The sequence below is a fragment of the Panthera onca genome, chromosome B1 (genome assembly GCF_046562875.1).
Source record: "Panthera onca isolate mPanOnc1 chromosome B1, mPanOnc1 haplotype 2, whole genome shotgun sequence".
In the NCBI taxonomy this organism is placed as follows: domain Eukaryota; kingdom Metazoa; phylum Chordata; class Mammalia; order Carnivora; family Felidae; genus Panthera; species Panthera onca.
The window spans coordinates 54,729,433-54,756,304 of record NC_138342.1 but is presented as its reverse complement, the minus strand read 5'-3'; the positions used below and the strand labels follow the sequence as shown (position 1 = coordinate 54,756,304).

The 26,872-nt window shown below is 37.6% G+C and overlaps 1 long non-coding RNA gene across 4 annotated transcripts in view; it reads left to right on the top strand.

Annotated features, from left to right (window-relative positions):
* Positions 1–24,443, top strand: part of LOC132692477 (uncharacterized) — a 78,634-nt gene extending 54,191 nt beyond the window's left edge. For 2 of the 4 annotated variants that reach the window (XR_013554916.2, XR_009616372.3), the window contains exons 2-6: positions 3,516–3,611; positions 4,706–4,822; positions 5,354–5,444; positions 16,878–16,968; positions 24,199–24,443. This is a non-coding gene — a long non-coding RNA (uncharacterized LOC132692477). Of the gene's footprint in view, positions 1–1,961; positions 2,035–3,515; positions 3,612–4,705; positions 4,823–5,353; positions 5,445–16,877; positions 16,969–24,198 lie in introns of those variants that run through there. The other 2 variants (XR_009616373.2, XR_009616370.2) reach the window with 2 other exon arrangements.
* The last annotated feature ends 2,429 nt before the right edge of the window (positions 24,444–26,872 follow it).

Genomic DNA, 26,872 nt, shown 5'->3' with positions numbered 1-26,872 from the left:
GAGAGAGAGAGAGAGAGAGAGAGGGAGAGAGAATGCAAGTAGGGAAGGGGCAGAGAGAGAGGGAGACACAGAATCGGTAGCAGGCTACAGGCTCTGACCTGTCAGCATAGAGTCTGATGCAAGGCTTGAACCCATGAACCATGAGCCAAAGTCGAACGCTCAACTGACTGAGCCATCCAGGAGCCCCTACCCTTCATATCTAAAGTTTGCTTTTGCTCAATAGAGTATTCATGACTAGCAGTTTTTATCTTTAAATATTCTGAGTATGTCATTCTACTCTCTCCTGTCCTATAGGGTTTCTGATGAGAAATCTGCCAATCTGCCAATAGCCTAATAGTGGCATACTGATTTGTTTGTAGATTGCTTTCTTCTCTTCTTTTTTTAAATCTCCCTGGCTGCCTTTAAGTTTTTTCTTTGTAGTTGATTTTTGACAATTTTAATATAATGTGTCTTGGAGAGGTATTTTTGTGTTGGGATAATAAGGTGTTCTATTAGTTTCGTGGACTTGTATATCTGGTTCTTTCCCCAGGTTTGGGAAGTTATCACCTATTCTTTTAAAAAATAACCCTCTCTTCCCTCCTCCCTTGCTTCTCCTTCTGGAATACCCATTATTCTTATGTTGTCTTTTTAAACGAAGTCAGTTCTTGTAGAGTTTCTTCACTTCTTAAAAATCTTGGTTCTGCTCTCCCACCTGAATTACTTCTATATTTCTACCTTCCAGGTCACTCATTCTCTCTTCCATGTTATCTTCCCTATTTCCAATGCATCTGATGCACTCTCCATTTCATTTATTGAGTTATTCAGCTCCAGTATTTGTTTGGTTAAGTTTTAGAATTCCAGTCTGTTTGGTAAAGTACTCCTCCTGTTCACTGATTTTAGATCTATGAGCATTGTATTGACTTTCTGAGTTTCCTTGTAGCTCATTAGATTTATTCATAGCAACTATTTTAAATTATCAGTTGGATTGTAATATTCCATGACTTTGCATCCAGTTACTAGAAAATTTTCATTTTCTTTTTGCGATACCATATTCTGATGTTTCATGGTATTGATGAAAAGTGCCTCTGCCACTACATTTGAAGCAAGAAAGACCTTTATTATTTAGGCAAGATTTTTCTTTACTTTGATTCAGAATCAGTTTACCAGGTTGGTAATTAGAAGCCTTATTTTTGTTTTCCAGAAGGTGGCGATATAGCAGAAGGTTTTAGTTTCCCTGACAATGTGACTCACTGCTAAGATTGGATTAAAACAAACACACATACACACCACAAAGGGGCAAAGAGTGATGGCAGAGTTGGAACAGAGGTGTGCAAGGAGGCATATGCTTAGCACTTGAGGCTTTGGGTGTGCCTACTGCCTGCTACAGGTATCCTGAAGGTGCAGGAAGGGTCCCAGAGGTCTAGAGTTAGCCCTCCTGTCTCTAGAAGGAGACATCTATCTCCAGTAGAAGACTCTTGTTTTCAGCTTTTTTTGCTTTTTTCCTTTCCTTTCTCTCCTGGCATCACTGTGGCCTCTCCTCAGAGATAGCGACTGGTATCTCCAGCTACAGTATGTATGGCAGGGCAGATCCCCACTCATGGCCTTCACCTTCCAACCTCTTTGCAGAAAGATCATGCCTGCTTGCTGCCAGATGGGCTGTAGCCTTCTTTGCCATCACCACCTCTGTCACCACCTCCCTTGCTCTGCTGTTCCTCTGCTGTCCAACCCACCCACTTTTGGTGAACAGATGAATGGATCTTTGAGGTGTCCTGGTATGTTGTACAGAGGGACTTTTCTTTTTTCAGTTATGAACGTTGGATTAGTTGCACATCAAAGGGGAGAGAAAAAGGAATGACTCATGCTGCTTTGATGCTTATGTCACAATATGATACTGTCACCATCATTGTTATTGTCATAAATAGTTCAATTTACATAGCTGTTATCTTACATGTACCACACCATTTAATTTCCAAACTAACCCTGTGGCATAGGAGTTATCTTCATTTTACAGATGAGAAAATTGAGGCCCAGAGAGGTGCCATGAATCTCCCAAAGGTACACAGCTAATGAATAGTGGGGCAATGGCTGGCCCAGGTTCATTCAACACCAAAGCCTATGCTTTAAAATATTATATGCAGCTGCTTCCCAGCAGGGTTATTATAATAATGTACACAAATTGGTTAACTTCCATTTGAATTTTGTTTGCACAAATTTAAGGGAACTTGTTTTTTTTTTTTTTTTGCATTATTTGTCAATCTAAGAGATGGGATCGCTAGTTCTTCCATTTCCCTCAAAAGCAAGTCAATAGAACTATGGGATGAAGGCAGTCACAATGTATTGAGACATTATCAAGTAATTGTATAAGCTCTCTTACTATGACTAGTAACTCCTTATTTGAAACAACAAAGCAATTTTGCTTTATTAGTAAACAAAAACCTCTTATTAGGAGGAAAAATTTAAACTTACAATGTCTTACTCATGACAGAATATCACTGTACCTGGATAACACATGTTAACTGCAACTGTAACCTCATAACAATCCCCCTTTCAAGTTCTCTTTTGCCCATTGTCTCTTCATAATATCATATCACCCTGCTCATCAACCTTCTTCCACTATAGCTCACATTTTACATATATGTGCTAACAAAACTTTTAAATTTATTATTATTATACTGTATGAGTTATAAATCTTCTCCCAGACTCACTTTAGTATCAGCTTTGTCTTCTCTGAGTGTGTTCCTATCACCTTTTAATTTTACCTCCTATTCAGTTACTGTAGTTTTTCTCTACTAACCTAAGTTTGCTGCTTAATTACTCCATCCACTGATTTCCAAGCCACTCATGTCTGAAACTAAAACCCATTTACAACCCAGAAGTTCACTTATAATACAAAGTTACTGGAACTGTAATAAACAAAAGGATAAATCTAATTTAAAAAATTATTTATTTATTTTGAGAGAGAGAGTACATGAGTGAGGGAGGAGCAGAGAGAGAGATAGGGAGAGAGAGAGAATCCCAAGCAGGCTCCGTGCTGACCCCATGAACTGTGAGATCATGACCTGAGCTGAAACCAAGAGTCAGACGCTTAACTGACTAAGCCACCCAGGTGCCCCTGGATGAATCTCAATTTAATCTGATATTTATTGAGTATCATATGCAAAGTAGTGGGTGCTAAGTACTATCTGAGAAAGAATAAATAAATGAGCAGGGGGCTGAGGTCAGGCAAGGAAGTACTGACTTCAGTGATTAAGTTTTGCAAGAAGACATTAATCTTGAAGGTTGCCAGATGTTCCTAGAAGTGAGAATGTGGCTTGGATAATGTGACTAATAATTGCAAGGGATTCTCTTCTATGTTGCTAGGACTTAGAAAATTAGAACTAAAAGTATATGAAATAATCTCCAAAGGTGAAATTGTAAAGGATTATGACAGTTGGTGGACTCAAAAAGAGAGATGATGTAATGACTATAGCAAACAATAGAGGGAATAGAGGTGGAGAACTCATGGTCCACTATTCCCACTACTTTGTCTGGTGCAGGTGCTGTGTTCGGTAACAGGAGTCACCTGGTATGAAGGATATGGATTTGGGAGAAATGATCTTATCAGACAACTTGACCTGAATAACCAAATGGAGGTATACTGAGAAACTCTCATTTTATATTCCCGAAGTGATGCTTTCATGATTAATTATTTTTCTAGATATCTCTATGAGTCATACAAACAAATGTTTTCAGAACTAGTTAACCTGGGGTAAAAAAAATGACTAATCAATTATAAGTATAAAATTGGGAGTTAGGGGTGAAATGCTGCTTTTACCATTCTTATTAGAGAAGACTTACATTAAGGTATGATCTCTATTTTGATAAAGCTGGTTGACGATTATTGTCCCCTGTGATATTGACATGCTTCACCCATAGTTTCCAGCTAAAGAATATTTGCCAATCTGAGGGTATTTACACTATGGTGTGGTTTCAAAAAAAATATTATTATTTTTTAAAATTTTCTACTCCACTTTTACCCTCGTATATTTTCTCCCTTTAAAGAACATGAAAAATGTACCAGTCTAATATTGCATCTTAGTTTTAGTATTGAAATTATAAAGCCAGTAGACTATTAGTTTAACAGTGCTTTGTCCCAAGTATCTTAGAAAATATTGATGTGTAATTTGTAAGAGCTTTCTAAGGCTAGCTGCAGGCTCTCCCCAGAAAAGTTTGAGAACTTGCTACAAAGGAAGAAACATTTCCCCTCATTGATTAACAAATACCAATTCCATTATAAATATACATGCGTGTTGACCTTTTAGTTTGTTTTCCAGAATGCAAATTCAGTAGAGCCCCCATACTGTTGCACATGCTGTGAAGGTATTTTGGGGGCACTGAAACACAAGTGGGGACATCAATCTACCCACTGCATTTTGGAGCCCCTATATGAAGCCTTATTTCTTACTTCTCTGTGGTACTGGAACAGAGCTCGTGCTAATCAGTAGGCCTGGGGTTTAAAGATTTCTTCATACTGGAGCTCTGTAAGCTTAAATGAAGAGCAGATTAGAGTCTTACACAAATAAGATGAATACTGACTGGCTTATAAAGTCTTCCCCCTTTGATTTGAAAAACAAATATGCTTGCATTGTTAGACTGTATGTACATTGATATAGGCTTATATAATACAGCTGGTAAGCTAAGGAAACAAACAAAAACAAAAATGAAGCCCCAATTATTTTTTCCATAGATAGACAGAAAAGACTAATTCTCATTTGTGTGATTTTGAAGGACTGCCTTAAGTCTGGTACCACCAATCAAAACACAGATTGGGAGATTGAATAACACAGCACTTCCATTTAGAAAGGTATTTTAAGATTCCTTATACTGAAGTTTACTCTGTATGAATAGTTGCGGTATAATTATTGCTTCCACGTACATACTGACTTGCCAGAGTTAGGCACTGTGCTATTGTCTTTATATTTTGTATATGTTATCTATAATTTCCACAAGAAAATTCTTATTTTCCTGATTTTAATAGAGGAATCAGAACCTAGAGAAGTAATGTATACATTCCATGTTCAGATTCTAATTTCCCACATACTCTCAGTATAAGAGTTTCTTAGCCTCTTTGGGCTGTAATTTCTTCAACTCTAAAATATAGACAAAAGTCTTACCTACTTGTAGATTCATGTGGAAATGGAGATGAAATGAGTCAATGACATGAATAGACATACATAAAGCCCTTAATACAGTGCTTGGCACATAATAAGCATTATACAGTGCTTATTATTATTATTATTATTATTATTATTATTAACAACACTATAATAGACTATGTTATGTATTTCCTGAATATCTATGAATTTTTCATGTTTTAATAATTGCTTTGCTTTAGGCACCTGAGATAGCAGAGAATAAAATGAAACTAAAAAATTCTTCTTCTCAAGAAGCTTCATCCTAATAGAGATGGACAGTTAATGAAGAATGTAAGTAAAATAATAGTATGTTATATGGTGAAAATGCAAAAGAAAAAAGCTGTGGAGGAGGACGGAATATGAAAGTTGGGGTTTATAATTTTAAGTATTGTGATCAGGGAAAATCTTTCTGAGAAGACAGTACCTGAAAAAGACTATATATACATAAAGAGGTGGAGGACTGAGTCATGTGGATATCTGGGGGAGGAACATTCCAGGACATGAGGGCAGCAAGTGTGAACACTCCGATGTGAAAGCGCACCTGGCAAGTCTGAGGGGGAGCAAGGTGCCCAGCAGGATGGAACATAGGGAGAGTGAGAGATTACAGGACAAAAGAGTGAGCAGGGAGCAGATCCTATAGGGCTATGGAAGCTATTGTAGAAACATTGGTTGGTTTTTTTTTTTTTAAGTTTATGTGTTTATTTTGAGAGAGAGAGAGTGAGTGGGTGAGGGGCAGAGAGAGAGAGAGAGAGAGAGAGGGAGACAGAATCTCAAGTAGGCTCTGCACTGTCAGTACAGAACACATTGTGGGGCTCGAAGTCACAAACCATGAGATCATGACCTGAGCCAAAATCAAGAGTTGGATGTTTAACCAACTGAGCCTCCCAGAAATCTCAGAAACATTGTTTTTGTTTGTTTGTTTGTTTTTAGCTTTAAAAATGTTTTTATTTATTTTAGAGGGAGGGAGGGAGGGAGAGAGGGAGAGAGAGAGAGAGAGAGAGAGAGAGAGAGAGAGAGAGAGAGAAAATGCACATGGATTGGGGAGGGGCAGAGAGAGAGGGAGACACAGAATCCCAAGCAGGCTTGAGTCTCAGAGCTGTCAGCACAGAGACCGACGTGGGGCTCAAACCTGCCAACCGCAAGATCATGGCCTGAGCAGAAGTCGGATGCTTAACTGACTAAGCCACCCAGGCGCCCCCAGAAACACTGGTTCTTAATTTGACTGAGATATCGAAGACTTCCAGCAGAAGAGTGAAATGATCTGTCCAATTTATACATGTTTTCCTGGGATTCCTGTGGCTACAGTGTTGCGAATTCATGGAAAGAAACAGGGAGGGAAGCCAGGAGGCCTTTGCAAAAATGTAGGCAAAATGTAATGATGGCTTGGACCAGAATAATAGCGGTGGAGGTGGTGAAAAGTGGTAATACTCTGGATATATCTTGAAGACAGAGTTAATAAGATTTGGTGTTGGATGGGATAAAATATAAGAGTGTATATGTGTGAGAAGAAGAGTCAAGAGTGACTCCAAGGCATTGGCCTGAGCAACTGGAAGAAAGGAATTGCTCACCCCTGAGAAAGTGTGTGGTGGAAGGTTTGGGGAAAAGAACCAGTTTGGGAATTCAGTTGAGGTATTTTATGCTGGAGATGCTTATTAGACATGCATGTAGAGGCACGGAGTGGCAGTTTGAAGTGGAAAGGTAAGATGCAGGCTGGAGATTAAATTTGGGAGCCATCAGCATCGAGGGAATAATTAAAGCCTTGGATGGAATCACCAAGGAATAGGTGTAGGGGGAAAATAGGTGAGGTTTAGGGATCACCAAGTCCTGGGTTATTCCATTGTTAAGAGCTTGGTGAGCTGAGGAGAAACTACCTTAGAGAGTGAAAGGAGTGCCTGGTGAGTGATGAGAAAGTCAGGGGAGTGTGGGGTTTTGGAAACCATGACAAGGAGGAGTAAATGATCAAATATGTTAAATGCTTGGTGAAGTACAATGAGGATTGAAAATTGACTCTTGGATTTAGTAATGATGAAAATGTGTTGACAACCATAAGAAAAAGAGGCCTTTCCATGGAGTCGTGGAGGCAAAAACATTATTGGAAAGAATTTAAAAGAAAAAAGGGAGAGAGAAACAGGACACAAGTAGGCACAGGGACTTCTGTATAGGTATTTGCTGTAGCGGGAAGGAGAGAAAGTGGTCTGTGGTTGGCAGGGGAGGTGAAGTCCAGGGACAATTTTTGTGTATTTTAATGGGAGAAATAATACCATGCCTGTGTGTTGATAGAAGAGAGGTACCAGAAAAAGTAGCCTTCAAAATGCAATAGAGAGAAGAAATCAGCCATACCAATATTCTCAAGCAGGCAAGATCTGATGATACTCCTTGCTAAGTAGAACAGTTAAGCTTAGCCAGGGACATTGACGTTAGCTCACTGTAATGAGAGAAGAAAGAGAGATAGGTGGGAGGATATAGTAGTGAAACTTGTGAAACTCATCTGATTGTTTCCTTTTTCTCAGGGGAAAATAAGAAGATAGTTCAGGGAAGAAAAATGACCAAAGAGTACAGGGTTTCCTGTGATGAAGACAAAGAATGTAATGAAAGGCATTTTGAAATTAGTCCCAAGACTAGATTGGACCATCAGTGTTGAGGCAGGACAAAAAAATGGCAGTCTTACCTGGAGTTGTAAAGTTTTGGTGCTTTAACTTGACACTAAGCAGTGAAGGTGTAAAAGATCAGGGGTGTTAGGCTTACTATTAGCACTTGGGGACCCCTCTGGACCCTGTAGATAAAAAGCTTGGGGAGGCCAGAGGGCGACCTTACTTTGAACATGAAGGTCTCTCTGTGCAAGCCTCCCTCTTGACCCCTGTTGGTGGAGGGAGCTCTCCCCCAGCCCATTGCTCCATAGTTCCTCAGCACTTGGTGTTAAAGGCAAAAGCTTTAGATCTGAATAAAACATAAAGGGATTTATGTAGTGAAGTAATGCTACAATAATAATATTGAATAGTCAGTGTCCAAGGACTAATAAAGTATGCAGATCCAGGGAGCTTATGTTTTGGATTAGTTTCTCATTTGTACTTATTTGATCCATAGCATGAGGTCAGTCCTTTTCTGTTTAAATTAAATTGATTTCCATCATTTAAACATTATCTAAGTAGGACAGAGAATTTTGAAAACTTAGGGAAATTATCCATCATTAATGAGGGACTTCAAGGTTTCCATTGAAAGTGGAAAGGTTTGATTTCGTGAGGTAAAGCAGTATTCAAAGATTTAATTACAAGTAACTATAAAATAATCGGACTGATTTTCTTATACTGGGCCAGTGTCACTTTTTTTAATAGGCAGAGATATTATATTGTATATTCATTTTTTAAAACAGCAAAGCTTTTTGTAGTCTCCATTTGAGAGTGGAACTAGCATCATTTGATTTTAAAAATGAAGTTTATCATTAAGTTCCCAAAGAAGAGGTAGTAATAATGATAGTTAGCATTTGTTACATGGGTACTGTGTCCCAGATATATTATCTTTTTTATTCTTTAAAATAATTGTGGGACATAGGCGCTATTAATTCCACTTATAGGAGAAAATTTAAGATCAGATGAGTAAATTGCTCAAAGTCAAACAGCTAGCAAATTGTAGAACAGTGACTTAACTCCACATCTGTCTGCTTTCAAAGTCTGTGCTAATATGGCATTCTTTCAACTCTTCTACCTTGAACTACTCACTCTGGACAAATCAGCCAGGACAGCTTTATGAGTAATCAGGGTAGATGATTGCTTAAGCTCAAAAAAATTAACTCTACTTCCTTTCAGTTCATCATTATAATTTCAATCTTTTGGGTCATAATGTGTTAGTCTTTGAGAGTCCATTTATGTTTAAAATGCTATTACTTGTGGGTCATTCATTCAGCCATTATCAACTCACATCTTTATTACTAGTCAACTATGCAGCATTAATTACCAGAGAGTTTGACTGCTGAAGAGTGAAAATATTCACCCAGGATAAGATCTGGAGGCTGGAGAGAATTCTGGGAGGAATGTGCCAAGAGGAGAGAAATATAAACTGATAGGGAGGTTGTAGGCCAGAAATTGATTGAGTTTCCTCTATCAGGTCACGGTAGAGAAATTTACAGCTTGAATGGTTCTTACAGATCAAGCACTTCAATACTCTTATTTTGTAGATTACAAAGCCTAGCCCCAAGATCACACAGCGGGAATAGAGGTAGAGGTAGGATTACAATCGCAGATCAGAGTCCTTCCCATTATAAGGCTGCCATACTAGGTTGTTGTCAAGCTATAGCCTTTGAATCTTAATGCATTCACCCTCCTTCCCTATTTTGGAGTCTGAGTCATGTACCTCTCTTTCCTCATTTCCTTCAAGGTTTCTCTGACACATAAAGCACTGAATTGCTCTTTAGTTCCCAATTTCTCCTACTTCTGGGTGTCCCCAAATCCAAGGCCATTAATATATAAATTTTTACCCCAGGACCTGCTCAAAAGAGACTCATTTACTGCCACACAAACAGATCTAAAAAAAGGATGCAAAACTATGTTGCATGATCTTACTTGAAACAGTTCCCACTGTCAGTGTTAGGGATCCTGTCAGCAGTAAGAAAATGCATAAGCAGCAATTCCAGAAATGCTCAGAGGCAATTAACTCATAATCAGTCACCTCAAATGATTGTCTTCCAATAAAAATTCAAAATCTTCTTTGTTCTCAATTTCTGGCAAGGTTTTGATTTTAGAGTATGAATGGAAAATGAATAGACAGTAGTAGGTGTTAAATATGCAGAGAATCTGCTTTTGCTTTAGAAGCTATACAGGGAAGCCTGTGAAATCTTTTTAACCAGGCAGCTTTAACTGTCCATATCCAAAAGAATCCTCTCAATACTCTAAATTCCTGCACATGATTCTATTAACTTCCAAACTTGATGTGTTGTCCAAATTCTACCAAATAATAGAATTGACTCCTACAACCAACCACCATTTATCTAATCATTTCTAAATCCTTCTGCATCTACTGTGGATACTCAGCAGTACAGAAATGAATAGATTTAATGTCCTTTGAGGTTATGTGGAATTTGAAACTATTGATGGGCATTTACCTAAGAGTTAGTCAATAGGTCATTTGTCTGGGAGAAGTTGTAACCAGACAGATATTGACCTTTGTATCTACCTCTGGTCCTCAACTTTGAGTCCAGCTCAAGTCAGACTGACCAAATTGATGATAGTCTAGCATCTCATTGCCATTTTATATAGGTGGTTGGCCTGTGCACAGAAGGAAAGGGGAAGTCTGGATGTGGACAACAGGGCTTAAAAATATGCTTGTAACTTGATCTGATCTCATTCTTGAAGACATTCTTGAATGTAGAGAAGAGAGAAGAAAGGTTTCTTCTTTGTCTCTAGGGAAAAATTCTGTTTATTTACTAATATTGGTGGAAAGGCTATTTCTTTACATGGCTGAAATAGTTACATAAATGTAGTTCTAGTTGTGGTCATAAGCCAGAGTGTTTCTGCTTACAGTGATTTCCTATTTCCTAGAAGAGTATTTATGTACGATGTGGTAGGCAGCTTGTGACACAGCTCTCAATGAACACTTCTCCCCGACTCTGTCTCCATAACTGTTTCAAGTAAGGGGCATGCCCTCATGAAATCCCCTCCCCTTGAGTGTGGTTGGTCCCTCATGACTTGCTTCTAATGAACAGAATGTGACAAAAGTGATGCATATCACATGTGTGATTAGATTACAACAGGTGATCTTGGTTTGATGAAGTAAACTACCATGTTGACCATGTGCAAAAACAGTAACAACAAAATAACAGTGAAGGAGGTCTCTGGCCAAAAGCTCATTAAAAACTGAGGTCTCAAACAAGCTGAAAGAAATTAGATCTTGCTAACAACCATCTGAGAGAGTAAGAGACCCTTCTCAGTTGAGCCTTTAGATGGCTGCAGCCTTGTGAGAAACTCAGAGCCAGACAACTCAGCTGTCACCCAGGTTCTTGAATCACAGGATTCTGTGTCTTTTCGAGCCACTAAGTTTTTGGGGTAACATTATCTAGTAATAGGTAAATAATGTGCATTGTGATTAGGACACTCTTATAGTCATAGACTTCTTCCGAAAAATGTGGAAAGTATAGTCTCTATCAAAACACACTTTAATTCTTCCATTCAACAAATATTTATGGAGAACCTATTATGTGCCAGCAGTTTTGGAGGCTGGGCTGAACCTGTGGACACAGACACAAATCCCTGTAGACTAGGCATGATCTATGTAATCCCAGCTGATAATACTAGTCATCAGTGTTTTTCTAGATAAATTAAATTTTTCATTATTCATCCACCAAACCTTTATTGGATGCTATTTCTAGGAAATCAATGATAAACTTACTATATCACATGAGAAATAAAAATCAGCACACAAATTACTATAAGACAAATATCATTATAAGCAAGAGGTCCTTAATCTGTTATGGCCCTCTGTTAGGTATTCCTGACTTTTGTGACTAAATAAATGCTATTTCTGCAAACAAAGGAAGGAAGGAAGGAAAGGGAAGGAAGGAAGGAAGGAAGGAAGGAAGGAAGGAAGGGAGAGAGGAAGAATGGGTATAATTATAGATAATTTGTAGGTGGAGGATGAGAAATTGAATGGATTCACTTCTCATTCTCTTAATTTTCTGAGAAATGAGGAAGGCAGGCAGGCGGGAAGGAAGGAAGGAAGGAAGGAAGGAAGGAAGGAAGGAAGGAAGGAAGGAAGATGTTATTTTTGAAAGATTAAGTAAAAGACGAAGAGTAGATTTAAGTTTAAAGAGGATGAGTTTACTTTTCAATTTGTTTGAATTTGGGGATATCCAGGTGGACATATCAAGAAGGAACTTACAAGTGAGTTTTGTGTTAGAAGTGTGCCTGGGTGGCTCAGATTAAGTGTCTGACTCCTGATTTTGGCTCAGGTCATGATCTCATGGTTTGTGGGTTCGAGCCCCATGTCGAGCTCTGTACTGACAGTGCGGAGCCTGTTTGGGATTCTCTGTCTTCCTCTCTCTGCCCCTCCCCTGCTCACACACTTTCTCTCTTTCAAAAATAAATAAACATTAAAAAAAAGAGTGAGTTTTGGATTGGGAATAAACATTTGGAAGTCATCAGCTTGTAAGTGGCAATTGAAACCATAGATTTAGGACTTGTCCAGGAAAATGTATAGAATGTAAAGGAGCACACATATTTAAGGAGGGAATTCATGGCTACAAGGAAGTGTTGAATAGGTAGGAAAATGGACAGGAAGGGTGTCTTTATAATATACCAGTGGAGAAGGGGATTTCATGAATGGGAAAATCTAGTGTTCAATCACATCAGAGACTATAAAATAAAGGCTAACAGATGTTCCTTTCGTATAAGAATAAGAAGAGATTGATGGCCTTAACTGAGAGTAGCTTCAATGGGGTGGTGAGGGCAGAAATGAGAATGGAGTGAGTTGAAGCACAGACATGTATGAAAAAGGAATTTGTAAGATGAAGCTCAGAAATGTTGGATGTAATAATTATATGTCTTTTCATTATATCGTGATGGAAGTTTTTCTTTTTATTTTCTGTTTGGATGAAAATATGTTCTTTTTTTAGTTGTAGAACTAAATGGAATATAACATAAATTTTATAATTTCATACAGTAAATCTCATGTCTTTTTGAAGTTTTATCTTTTTTCTGACAGTTGAAATACAATATTTTGGTTGGTGCTTGTGTGGGAACATTACAGTGAAGTTTAGGAATGTTATTTTGGCATACAAAGGATTTATGGGCTCTCATCTATTTCCCTGGTTCAGCACTTAATGATGAGTGATGGGAAGAAGAAGGGAAGTCAACACTGTTGCCTACTTTTGTCTGTGAAAAGATGGTGATTAATGAAGATGCAACTAGTGGAGATTAGGTCTGAATATGAGATGAATATGTATGTAGAATGAGGATAGAAGTAGATGAAAGTCAAAGTTTGAGAGTTTAGGGAAGAGAGGGACATTTGATTGAAAATCAAACACAATGGGTTAGCATAAGATCTGAAGGACTTATAGAAAGAGAGACACTTCTAAAACTGAAGGTAGTAGATAAGAATGGGTGTAATTATAGATAATTTGTAGGTGGAGGATGAAAATTGGAATGGTTTCATTTCTCATTCTCTTAATTTTCTGAGAAATGATGAGCTCTTGGGCAGTCTGAATCCATGCAATTTCTCAATTTTGCAGCTCAAGATTGCCTTTCTTGTTTAAAAAATTTTTTTCCAATTCAAGGAAAAAAGTTGCTAAACTTGGACCAATTTTAGGGGAGTACTTAGCTTGAGCCCATCCCCAAAGTACTTGTTTATAATAAAATAAGTTGAGTATTACACTAAGGAGAAGCTGGGAGATAGATTGCCAGATAAAATATAGGTAACCTACTTAAATTTGAGTTTTAGGTAATAAAAAAATTTTTTTTGTAGTGTATAAAGTATATATGAATACTGCATGGGACCGACATAAAAATATTCATTATTTATCTGAAATCCAAATTTAACTTGTAGTCTTATATTTTTATTTTCTAAATCTGGAAATCCAACTTAGAATAAGAAGGGAAGCTCTTAAATACTATCTTGAGCATCCATATTCTTTCTTTTTCCTGTCTTTCTCAATTAAACACTCATTCACTCACTCATTAGGTTTTAGAAACAAAGTGGTGTAATCTCACCTTTAAAAAATAAATCTGGTTTCCTTTTTGAGTCATGCTTTTCCAGTTCTGTGAAGAGAGGGCACCATATCATGCCTGAGGGAGGAATGTGGTTGGGCAAGAGAAAGTGCAACTTTGTGAAGAAAACTCCTAGAGAAAGAACATGCAAAAAGATTGTGTGATGTGCGTTTAAACTGATTTTCCTAATACCGCAATTCAACCCAGAGGGTGACAGAGAAAATTCATGCCATTAGACTAAGGTGTGTTTTGTTTTGTCAGTGAATCTAATGGCCAAAGGAATTTAAAAATAATGCAAAATGTATTTAAAAATTATTAGAACAGAAGGAGAGCATGCTCTCAAACAAACAGGTACTGATGTATTTCTCAGAGGCTTAGAAAAATACTACACATGGCAAACAGCCTAGAGACTCTAAAGTCTTCTAGTTTGTTCTAATTTTTAGTATGTATCTTATAGCTGTTTTAAAAGGAGAAAGTGAACCTGACCCTTGAGTAGAGTTTACTGCTCATAGAGAGTGATGTGTCTAAAATAAGCCAATCTGAGTAATAGGAGGTGGTTTAGCTTTATGATGTTGACCTTATTTTTAAATTTTATTTAGTTCTTTGTTATACATCTATATCCATATCCACAATAAAAATAATGACTTTATATTTACAAAATGTTTCCAATTATGCTTGTTATTCTTGTCAACTGGAGAGTAAGAAGCATGAGTACATGAAGTTGAATCATTGAGCTCATTAGTATAGTTGCTTGGGAGTTTAGATATATGTTTTTAGTATTAGAGTTGTTTCTTTAAATATTAATTATATTTTAATTACTGTGCTGATATAAAATAAACTTTGCTTTAATTATGGTCCACTTAGCTTCTTCTAAGACTTCTCCCCTCCTCTATAAAATTACCAAGTGTATTTAAGAAACTCACACCAGCTTTTAAATCTCTGGGGTATTCTTCAGGTATGAAACAATGATTAAAAAATGAAAAGAAGGAAGAATAAATTATAAATTATTGGGATAAATTTTAAAAAATAAGTTGACTTTAGTCTTTTTATCCGTCTTTAACAAACCTGAATTCATCTCTCTGGACTGATTGAAATAAACACATCTAGAATAGAAAGTAGACAATTCTTAAGGCTCAAATAGAATTTGTGAAAGATTTCTGTGTTAATTATTGTAGATAGAATGTAATTGATTTAGCAATGGGGGAATGGTGGTAAAGAGAGGAAGTAAACCTATTCAAAATAGATTTTTAGAAACAAAATACCATTGAGTGATAAAGAATAACACTTAGGAATAGTATGTATAGGAACCATCTGTACTCATAGACGTATGACTCACTGTTCTACAACCAGTTGACATCTAATACCTAAATACAAAGTGTGGCACAAGAACAGACACTCAGATCAATGGAATAGAATAGAGAACCTGGAAATGGACCCAAAAACGTATGGCCAACTAATCTTTGACAAAGCAGGAAAGAATATCCAATGGAATAAAGACAGTCTCTTCAGCAAGTGGTGCTGGAAAAACTGGACAGCGACATGCAGAAGGATGAACCTGGACCACTTTCTTACACCATACACAAAAATAAACTCAAAGTGGATGAAAGACCTCAATGTAAGACAGGAAGCCTTCAAAATCCTCGAGGAGAAAGCAGGCAAAAACCTCTTTGATCTTGCCCACAGCAATTTCTTACTCAACACGTCTCTGGAGGCAAGGGAAACAAAAGCAAAAATGAACTACTGGGACCTCATCAAAATAGAAAGTTCTGTACAGTGAAGGAAACAATCAGCAAAACTAAAATACAACTGACAGAATGGGAGAAGATATTTCCAAATGACATCACATAAAGGGTTAGTATCCAAAATCTACAAAGAACTTCTCAAACTCAACACCCAAAAAACAGAGTCCAGTGAAGAAATGGGCAAAAGACATGAATAGACACTTCTCCAAAGAAGACATCCAGATGGCCAACCAGTACATGAAAAAATGCTCAACATCACTCATCATCAGGGAAATACAAATCAAAACCACACAGAGATATCACTGCACACCTGTCAGAATGGCTAACATTAACAACTCTGGCAACAACAGATGTTGGCGAGGATGCAGAGAAAGAGGATCTCTTTTGCATTGTTGGGAATGCAAGCTGGCGCAGCCACTCTGGAAAACAGTATGGAGGTTTCTCAAAAAACTAAAAATAGAACTACCCTACGACCCAGCAATTACACTACTAGGCATTTATCCACAGGATACAGGTGTGCTGTTTCAAAGGGACACATGCACCCCCATGTTTATAGCAGCACTATCAACAATAGCCAAAGTATGGAAAGAGCCCAAATGTCCATTGATGGATGAATGGATAAAGAAGATGTGGTATATATATACAATGGAGTATTACTCAGCAATCAAAAAAAATGAAATCTTGCCATTTGCAACTATGTGGATGGAACTGGAGGGTATTATGCTAAGTGAAATTAGTCAGTCAGAGAAAGACAAAAATCATATGACTTCCCTCATATGAGGACTTTAAGAGACAAAACAGATGAACATAAGGGAAGGGAAACAAAAATAATATAAAAACAGGGAGGGGGACAAAACAAAAGAGACTCATAAATATGGAGAACAAACTGAGGGTTGCTGGAGGGGTTGTGGGAGGGGGGATGGCTAAATGGGTAAGGGGGATTAAGGAATCTACCGAAATCATTGTTGCACTATATACTAACTAATTTGGATGTAAATTTTAAAAAATAAAAAAATAACGTTAAATCAAAAAAAATAAATACAAAGTGGTAGTTGCATGTTGGGTGTGCTCTTTAGAGCTAACGGGGTGATTCTACATTACTAGAAATTAAGGGGGAGTGTTGTCTCTAGAATGAGGTTGTGAAGGTTGCTATCTGGTCTGTCAGCACCATTTACTGGTGGGGTGACACTCCTCACATCAGTGTAGGACAATAAGAGCAGTGAGCAGAGAAACTAGTGAATTAGTGTATTTGTTGAAAATACACCTTTTAATTTTTACATGTTTGTGAACAGGAATAGATTTTGTGCTGAGAACTCTCCCACATCGTGCTGGTAGACACAGATTCCATGACTAAATAACAGAGGACTTTTACATTTGTGCAAGGTGAGAAAGAAATCTCTATCATTGTGTCTTACCAAAGAGAAAGGGGAGAGATAGTCATGTTTCTGTAAAAGTACACAGGGAACACTAGTAAATTGTGGTTAATAGTATAATCTTTTAGTACAGAAGGGAAGAAAATAGCAAACATTAAAAGATGGATTTTTGACCATCTGCATTTGCTATAAAGGTACTTACTTTTAATTACACATAGTTTTCTTAAAAAAAGAAAAGAAAACAACAACCACCTCTCCCTTCTTCCCTTCTGTCCCCTCCCCTCTCTGTCTCTTCTCCTCCCACTGCCCCCCCCCCCTGCTCTGTTTTTGTTTTTTGAAAGTGGGGGTGAGAGAGGCATTGAGGCAGTAGTTGTCAAGATAAAACATACGAGAGGGCAGATATAAACTTCTTTTTCTCTATTTTATTTGACAGAAAAAAATAAAAGGTAGTAAAGGAAGGTAATAATTATTGACCCTCAGTATTAACTTTGTTCTCTTGGGTAAGCACATAATTAGGTTGTTCTTTAAAATGCATATTATGTAGTCTGCAGCCAACTCTGGTTTAGATCCGATAACTCCTTATGCAGGCAGCTTTTTAAATGCACATCATGTACCAAAGGAACTTTTCTGGTCTATTGGGTAAATATGTATTAAAGTAATTTTTAAAATACTTATGTACTCAATAGGCTGGAAGTGGTCAATGGTTTAATGAATAGTCATGCATTTTTAAACATGTATTATTATTTATGCACTGACCCAAGTGAGAAAGTCTTTTAAAAATGGCATATTCCTGATGACTGTGTAATTTTGCAGTAAAATCTTAAAAGTATTTCAGGAGAACAGAAGCCAATTTTAAAATTACATTATCTCATCATCCCTTCACCTCATTTTTCCTGGCTGCTCTTCCTCTTATGGGATGTATTATAATAGGCTCATTTATGGCCTCCCTGCTGGCCTAATTTCATTTTCATATTAAAGCTGATTTACATTAGAATTGCAATTTTAGTGCTGAATTTATCCTATGTTGACTCATAGTGTCTGGCACATAGTAGGCACTCCGTCAATATCTGTGGAATGAGTAGTTTTTATATTTTTGTGTCATTCCTGCAAGCAAACATGTCTTATGCCTGCTGTATGCTAGGCACAGTGTTGGGTATCAGTCAGCTTAGCACAAAGATAAGACATCTATGGGTCACAAATGGATTCAAGCCTGACTTCCAGCCTCATCACTTCTCAGCTGCCTCTCCTTTGGCAAAGGAGATACCCTTCTCTGGAACTCAACTACACAAAGGGGAACAACAGCTCCAATCTGGCAGATTTCTTATACAGCTCAGTTGAAACTTCATATGGAAGACACCAAGCATAGTACCAGGTACCTAGTGAGCTCTCAGTCAGCACTTTTTCTCTCTTGACCTGTTTTCCCAGCCAGAAATATGAGAAACATTCATTTCTAGACAGCAGAGTCTTCCAAACTATACAGTGCTCTCATCACATATATCAAGAAGAAAATTTTAATACCCATAACAAGCCTCATCCTCTGGTGTCAGGAACACATTCACTAATTCTTGAAGTTCCCTTTCCAGATGGGGACCTCATGTGGGCACTGACTTCTGTGCACCAAGACTTACCTGGGCATCCTCAAACCCTGCATGCTCATTTTATTCCTGCCTTCTGTGATGGCTCCACCCCAGTATTTGGGTTCTTTCCCTCCCATGTTCACAATCCTGCAGGATCAGAGGAAGGCAGTCCTCAAGGTCCCTTCTGAATTCCAGAAAGTTCCACAAAAAACCCTCCAAAAAGTCAGATTTTCTAAGAGCAAACAGGGGTAATGATATCTCCTGCAGCACAACACGGTAAATAGGGTCTTGAGAATAAGCATTATTAACATGCTCACTGAGCTGCCTCAAATCCTATTTGGAGGGAGTCATGGTATAAATAAATAAACATGCTCCCTGGATCTTTACAGTCTGAGCTTTAGTGAGCCACTTCAATCTCAGAAAGGCATTAAAATCGCTGGTACATAATTGGATTTGTTTTGCTATTAGGTGCAGCTCTCTAACTTTTCCCTTGTATGTCACATTCCCAAACAGGAGAGTCTCATCCTGATGGAAATGCTATCAATGATGTGACTCCTGGGATCACCTGAAGGGTAGAGAAGGAGAATCAGGGGATGCAAACTCTTTTGTTCCCTCTTATTCTCACTGCATACCTGTTTTTTCAGCAGATGCTGGGTAAATGGACAGTGCTCATCACTATTGTGTAGGCACAGGGTCTCTCTTCATTATGAAGTTGTTGATTCTTTATGGTATCCATGGTCTTGGATTAGAAGCCTTTGGCTTGTTAAAAGACTTAATTTGAAATGGAAATCTCATGTTATTTATTTTTTACCTATTGGAAGATTATATTTTAACATGTTTAATCTGAAGAAAATATATATATTTAATCTGGTATGCCGTTCTAAAAATCTGTTGCAAATGGTTATACATGATGGTTTAAATAAATTATAATAAAGTAGTTTTCTTTTCCTAGTAAAAATGGAGAGACAGAGAAGAGTTGGATGTCTTTCCAAATGACTATATGAAGGAAAAATCATATGTATCTAGGGAAAGTTGATGTTATACTGGAGGGATCCATTTAGAGACAAATTTGGGTTCTGTCAAAACTTTGGGGTGTATACAAATATTGACACAAAGAGCGCAACCAAAATGGATTCAGGGAAGAAAGAATCCAGAGGCCCGAGAGGGAAATTATAGTTTTGAGGTCAGTTCTGAGCAGATTTATAGGGAAAGAGTGATTATAAGTTTGAAAGGAAACCTCTCAAGTTCGAGCTCTGGTTCTCCAAGTGAAGGAGCACAATTTCATTAGTGGAACTATAGTTCAATCTGGGGATAGCCAGGAGAACACAGTCTGACCTGTTTGTTAATAGAATAGCTTATCTCTTTCAGAGGAGCTGAGAGGACAGATATAAGCTAGATTAGGTAAAGAATGTATCACTGCAGCCATGGACACTGATGTACCAGAAACTTTGTCACTGTAACTTCTGAGCCTCTTGCTTCAGGATAAGAAAGGGGCTTTTACAGAGGGAGCATTGAAGAGTATGAGTTGAGGTGGTAAGATGAAGTTAGCATGCATGGCATGAATTGTTTAAAAATGGGGGCATGTAAAAGAGACCTAAGGAAAGTCCAGAAAAGATTGTTTTACAAGGAAGGCAGATGCATGCCAGAGGCAAGGATATTATACGATAAGCAGGTATGACCTAGATGCACTCAAAATCTATAATCTCAGATAAGAAAGGTGGTTCTGGAATCAAGACCAAGAGGTCACAGATGGGCCTAGGAGACCAAGATTCTTATGATAAATATGAACAAAATAGCAAAAATGTGGAGACATGTGTCTTTTAGTGGAATACTGATAGGCATACTTTAACACAACTTGCAGAGTGTTTAGGGAAAAGCAAAGACTAAATGCACAGTTGCTGAAGAATAAAGCATACCTTGAATACCCTGCTTGGACATTGCTGGAATCAGAATCTCTTGTCTCCTTTATATTCATTTAGAGCACCTATTCATTAGGCAGTACCTTCTCTCTTGGTTTCTGCCTGGCTGTGGGAGGGATCCAGTTACAATCTTAGATCTGATTTACTCCTCCCTTCCAATTAATGTAGTATTACCAAACCAAAATTTCTACCACTAACCACTTAAGAGGAGATTACCTTTGTAGCCAAGGAAAGAAATTGTACCAATAGGACTATTGTCTTCACATGGGTTGAGCGGACTGCTGTCCGTGTCTGAACCATCCTTCACCTCTCACTGCTGCAGGCCTCAGGCCACAGGGATGCTTGAAGACAGGAAAATAAGGGCCTGGCCTGCTGGGGAAGAGAATTCCAGAATATTTGTCCCTGGGCTGGTCCCTCTAACAGTATTGTTTTTATAGTGTTCATAGTTTCTTAGGACTAAAAGACTGATACCCAAATAGCTTCTGGCTTACTTACTCTTTGGTAAGTCTGAGAATGTAAAACAAAGTTTTCTCTAATCACTAGAAGGCAAGGGGGCTGGTTGGTGAAGTCAACTATTAAATAAACCCTGGGATTGATGGTAGTTCCTGCCATCTTCAATGGCATGCTATTGCTGAAAATGAGAAGGCATAAACCAGCCCAACCCAAGGAAGATGTAGGGCAGTAATCTTTGTTCTTGATCTTTGCTTCTGTCCTTTATTTATTATCACTTAGGGCTGTGCCTCCATAATAGAAGAAAAAGAACAGGGTGAGCATGGTATCCTGTGGATTATAAGAGGTTACAGGTATCTTAGTGAGTGGATTTAGTAAGATCAAAAGTTGTAGAGCATGGGAGTGAGTGGTGAAATGGCAGTAACAGGCCTAGAACTTCCTTTAAAAAGAATGAATGGAATGGAAACAGAGGGAAGGTGTGACAAAGTCTTCTCCCACCTTTTTTTTGTTGTTGTTGTTAATGTGGGATCCTTTGTGTGTTTAAGGACAGAGTAGTCAGTACATAGGGTATGTATGAAGGTGTTAATGTGAAAGGGGAAAAGTAAGTCCTGACTGCTAGTCATTAGCACTGTGATAACAAGAAAGGTACTACTCTTACATAATTTTAGTTTTAATTTTTATAATAAAATTGGTGGTTAGTTTAGGTCAGGGGTTCATCACAGTGGTAAACATCAGAATTCCCAAGGGGCTTTTTCATAATACTCTAAAAATTGAGGTTGGAACATGTATATGATTACAAAGCTTCCTGGATGATTTGGATATACAGTTCCTGTGGCTTAGAAGTCAAGGCACGGCTTAGCAGAGTCACTTCTAAGACTGAAGTCAAGGGGCCAATTGGTGAGATCTCATCTAAGGTTTGATTGGGGAAGGGTTTGCTTCCAAGCTCACATGATATTGGCAGTATTCATTTGTGTGTGTGTGTGTGTGTGTGTGTGTGTGTGTGTGTGTGTGTGTATTATTGGCTTGAGAACCTCAATTTCTTGATGACTGTTGATTAGGAGCTGCCCTCAGTTTCTTGCCATGTAGTTCTATCCCAATGATTTCTTCCTCAAAACCATCAATGAAGGGGGAGTCTCCTCACAAGATGGGCATTGCAGTGTTATGTAATATATTTATATGCTTGTAAACAAACATATCCCGACACCTTTGCTGTATTCACTTGGTTAGACATAAGTCACAGGTTCCACTTATATCATGGTGTAAATACCAGATGGTAGGAATCATAGGTGCCACCTTAGTCTAGTCTTTCCACTACACCTGTTATCTAAAATCTTGTTGGGGCACCTGGGTGGCTCAGTCGACTGAGCATCTGACTTCAGCTCAGGTCATGATCTTGCGATTCGTGATTTCAAGCCCTACATTGGGCTAGCTGCTGTCAGCCTGTCAACACAAAGCCTGCTTCAGATCCTCTGTCTCCCTCTCTCTGCCCCTGCCCAGTTGTGCACTCTCCCACCAAATAAATAAATATTAAAAAAATATATAAAATCTTTTCAATGCCTCCATTTTTAATTACTATAAATGACTGAGGGTTTTTCACTTTTTCATTCAACAAATACTTCATATGTCAGGCACGGTCCTTAGATACAGCTCTTGCCTTCAATCACAGATACATGAATAATTATAACATAGTGAGAAGAAACTGTAAGAAACATGGGGAGAGCCTAGGTATGCCTGATGTTGACAGGGGTAGGTTTTTATCATCAAATTTGGGCATGACTCTAGGCGAGATTATTAAACGGATAGTTTGGTGCACCGTGAGTAGAAAAGCAGCATTTGTAAAAGCTGTCAATTGTCAGTGGGCCGAAGTTGAATCCTCATTTGCTTTTTTTACAGTAAGAGTTATAAGGATAGTATGGTAAGCTTAGAATGTTTGGACCAGAATGTTTGGAAAGCTCTTGCTATGCCTGTTTGGAAATCATTTGGAAATATGGACTAGAACCTAATACAACTAAATAAATTAATTGCTATTGAAAGAAACGTACTCAAAGGATACAATCAGGGCTGCTCAACCAATGAACCCATGTCATTGTCTGGAGGACAATTCCTGCTGTCAGTGCCAGAGCTCCGTCCGAGTCTTTCTTCTCTTGAGCACTTTTATTAGTGACGTGAATGAATATAGAGAAGGCACAGAAGCAGAGAGGACTAGAAATGATGACAGAAGCAAAATCCAAAATGGTAATGCAAGAACAGTAGATCAACTCTAATTTGATAGATATTTCTAGTAACAAATGCAATGTCCTTTTCTAAGAGCCAAAAGTTGGCACCAAGTATAAATTTGTGGAAAGCGAATTGTTCATTTAGGAATTTTAGGTTACCTAGGTTAAACGTGAGCTATTTGTGTGATATAGATGCCGCAAAGAGCAGTACAAATAAAATATTAAAATACAGTCATTTAAGTATAGCATCTAAATTGAGTGAAAACTAGTTTTGATCTCCCAGGTTCTGAGATTTCATTTGAAGGATTTCATCTGTTCTGAGGATGCCTTTTAAGAGCAGATACAGACAAACCATAATGTGTTCAGATAGCAAGAACAGAGCTGGTGAGATGGATTGCAAATGTTGTAATATAGGAAAAGCTTAAAGAGATGAAGGTGTTGAGCCTGGAAAAGGGTGTGTCGGAAGTGAATCTAGTTGAAAAATTTGAAAGGCCATCTTGGGTGAAGTGAATTGGACTTATTTTTAATAGCTTCAATGGAAAGACATCAGACCAATTTCTGAAAGTCGCCATGAGACTGATTTTGGAGGAATTTCTTGGATCCTGAAATATCTAAAGTTGGATAAGGTTGCTTTGGAAAATGTGTTCATTGTCATTGAGGGGGTTCAATAATATGCTGGACAGCTTGATAGGGTGTTATTGATTTGATTTAAGAATTAGATATATAATTAGGCACATGAGCTCCCATCACAAACCATAATTACAGTTCCATGTCACTATCTGTAGAGTTTTAAAACAGGTATACACATCTGTGTTCCACTCCAGCCACATTGTATAGTCAGAATTATTCTATATCTTATTTCTATAGAATTATTTCTATATGTTGAAGAAATTCCATACGTAAATTTGCAGATCAGTCAGAGTTGGCTGGAGAAGGATACAAAGGAGCATTAAAAAAGTGTTTCACACCTTTCTTTACTCTTGCCATAATTCTGAAATACAAATACCATTGACTATTTCATCCCTTTTGCCCCCCTTACTTTGGTGGTAAACATTGTCTAATCACGTGTTGATTCCAGTTCTCCCCTACAGAAGACAATAATGATACAGGCATTTAAACAAAGAGGCTTGGATTGAGAAGAAAAATATCAACTACTGAAATTGTCTAAGAGGAAGGAAAAAGGAATTCAGAAGCTTATGGATGAAGAAGGTATCTTGAGGACAGACCACTTTTCCCTATAAAGTGTTTCTCCAGAAAACACCTATTAGAACAACATGCTTAAGTAAAATAAAGTTGTGCTGATTTTCTGGGTTCTTCAATTAATCAACTAATACTACTGTTTGTTTTTAACTGGCTTCCCTGTGCCACTGGGACACAGAAATGATAATGTGCTTTATTTTCTCTAACTTATATCTTCTTTCTTCTTTCCTCTTCTGTAAAGATGACTTATAATCAATGAAAGTATTGATATGTGAAAGACTAGAGGAAAACAAAATTGTTAAAATAACCCATAAAGAATCAAAGCACTTTCAGAAATTTGAAAAATTAATAGAAATAGCTTTTTAATAGAAACAGTTAAAAGGGAATCTAGAAATCATTTCCAATAATTATGTGGATGTGTTTTCTTCTTAGAAGACTTCCTTGATGAAATAAGAACTCTGGTATAGGTATCTCATCTCCCTTTATCAGTGGAATCAAGTCATGACCAGCTATTTTGACTAGCACTGAGATAGTAGTTTTTGCTTTATAAATGAGAAAACTAAATGAAATAGGTCTTAATTTCCTCCAAATAAATCTTTAATCTTTATTCAAGTATCCAGCACCTATGTAAAACCTAATTAGACCATTTTGTCATTATCTAAAAATTTTTGGGGGTAGATGTGGGATATTGTTTCCTATTTCTGCTATTTGAAGAAAAAATTAACATGTTTGTGAATGAGAAAGCTTAACATTGTAAAGATGTTAGTTCTTCCAAAACTAATCTATAAGCATAGTGAAATTCTACTTAAAATTCTAATGTGATAGTTTTGAGAATTAAACAAAGTAACACTAAAATTTATGGAGGAGCAAATGTCAGTTGATAGTTAAGACCCTTCATACCCACCAAAGTAAAGAGAGAGGATTTACCTGATCAAATAATAACATTATTTTGCCAGATAGATAATCAGATTGTGTATATGTATAAATATACACATACACGTACATATACATATATGTATCAAACACTCATATGTATGTATATTGGCACATCCACAGTAGTGATGTAAGTAGAAAAATGATTACTTAACAAATACTATTGGGAAATAGACTTCATCCTTGCGCCTATAAAAAAATTAATGTCAAAATTGATTAAAGACCTGTGCATAAAAGGAAATATTTACAACCATTAGAACAAAATTCAGAATCTCATTATGACCTTGGGCCAGGGAGATATTTTTTAAATAAGAAACAAATGGATTGATCACAAATAGGGGAAAAGTAATAGATTTGATTATAGTAATATTAAAGACTTCTGTTTAACAATGGGAAGCAAATATAAACATTAAAAAACAACTGGAGAATATTTTTTTAAATATGTGAATGAAAGGGGATTAATAGTGTAAAGTGTAAAGAACCTGCAAGTCAAGAAGAAAACTGTCAGGCAACCCAGTATAAAAGTGAACAAAGTGGGGCATCTGGGTGGCTCAGTCGGTTAAGCGTCTGGCTTTGGCTCAGGTCATGATCTCAAGGTCTGTGGGCTTGAGCCCTGTGTCGGGCTCTGTGCTGACAGCTCAGAGCCTGGAGCCTGCTTCAGATTCTGTCTCCCTCTCTGTCCCTCCCCCACTCACACTCTAGTCTCTTTCTGTCAAAAAATAAATAAACATAAAAAAGTTTTTTTTAAAAAGTGAACAAAGTGTATGAATGGATAATTCACAGGGAGAAAACTTGAATGGCTAACATTATAATAGATGTGTAGTACAATACCATTTCGGTAAATTTAATTCTCAAGTTCAGGTTCTTGGAGTGGGGAAAGGAATAAGATGGGAAATTGTGGCTGTGGAGATGAAAGAAATGAAAACATAAAAAAAGAACGTTAATTGATTATTGAAAATAACATGACACAAATGATATTTTATAATCCTAAGAGTGCAAAAGTTCTCATAGGGCCTACTCTCTACAAGAATTTTGCAGATTCTAGACCCTCATTTTAAAGAGTTCTTTTTCTTTTTTTAAATTTTTAAAAATGTTTTATTTAATGTTTATTTATTGGAGAGAGAGACAGAGCGTGAGCGGGGGTGGGGGGCAGAGAGAGAGGGAGACACGGAATCCAAAGCAGGCTCCAGGCTCTGAGCTGTCAGCACAGAGCCTGACGCGGGGCTCAAACTCACAGACCATGAGATCATGACCTGAGCCGAAGTTGGACACTCAACCGACTGAGCCCCCAAAAGAGGAGTTCTTTTTCTTTTCCATAGCCTCCATGACCATGCAAGAGTACCCATGGTTTCAAAGCTCACAGCTGTTTTGAATCAAGGAAATAGAAGAATCTTATCCTACAGATGATCTTGGTGGACTTTATCTAGGTGAAAGGATATGTGTATGGAGGGTTTTGAAAAATTCCACATTAGCTCACACAGGAACAAGGAACAAAATTCAAGAACGGATAGTGACAATCAGGCCAATAACTGGCCTAAGAAATATGTTTTAAAACTTTGTAGCCTCTGAACAGAGGGTAGCCTATTATAAGGGTCACTGCCTCCCCTTGACAAAGACTT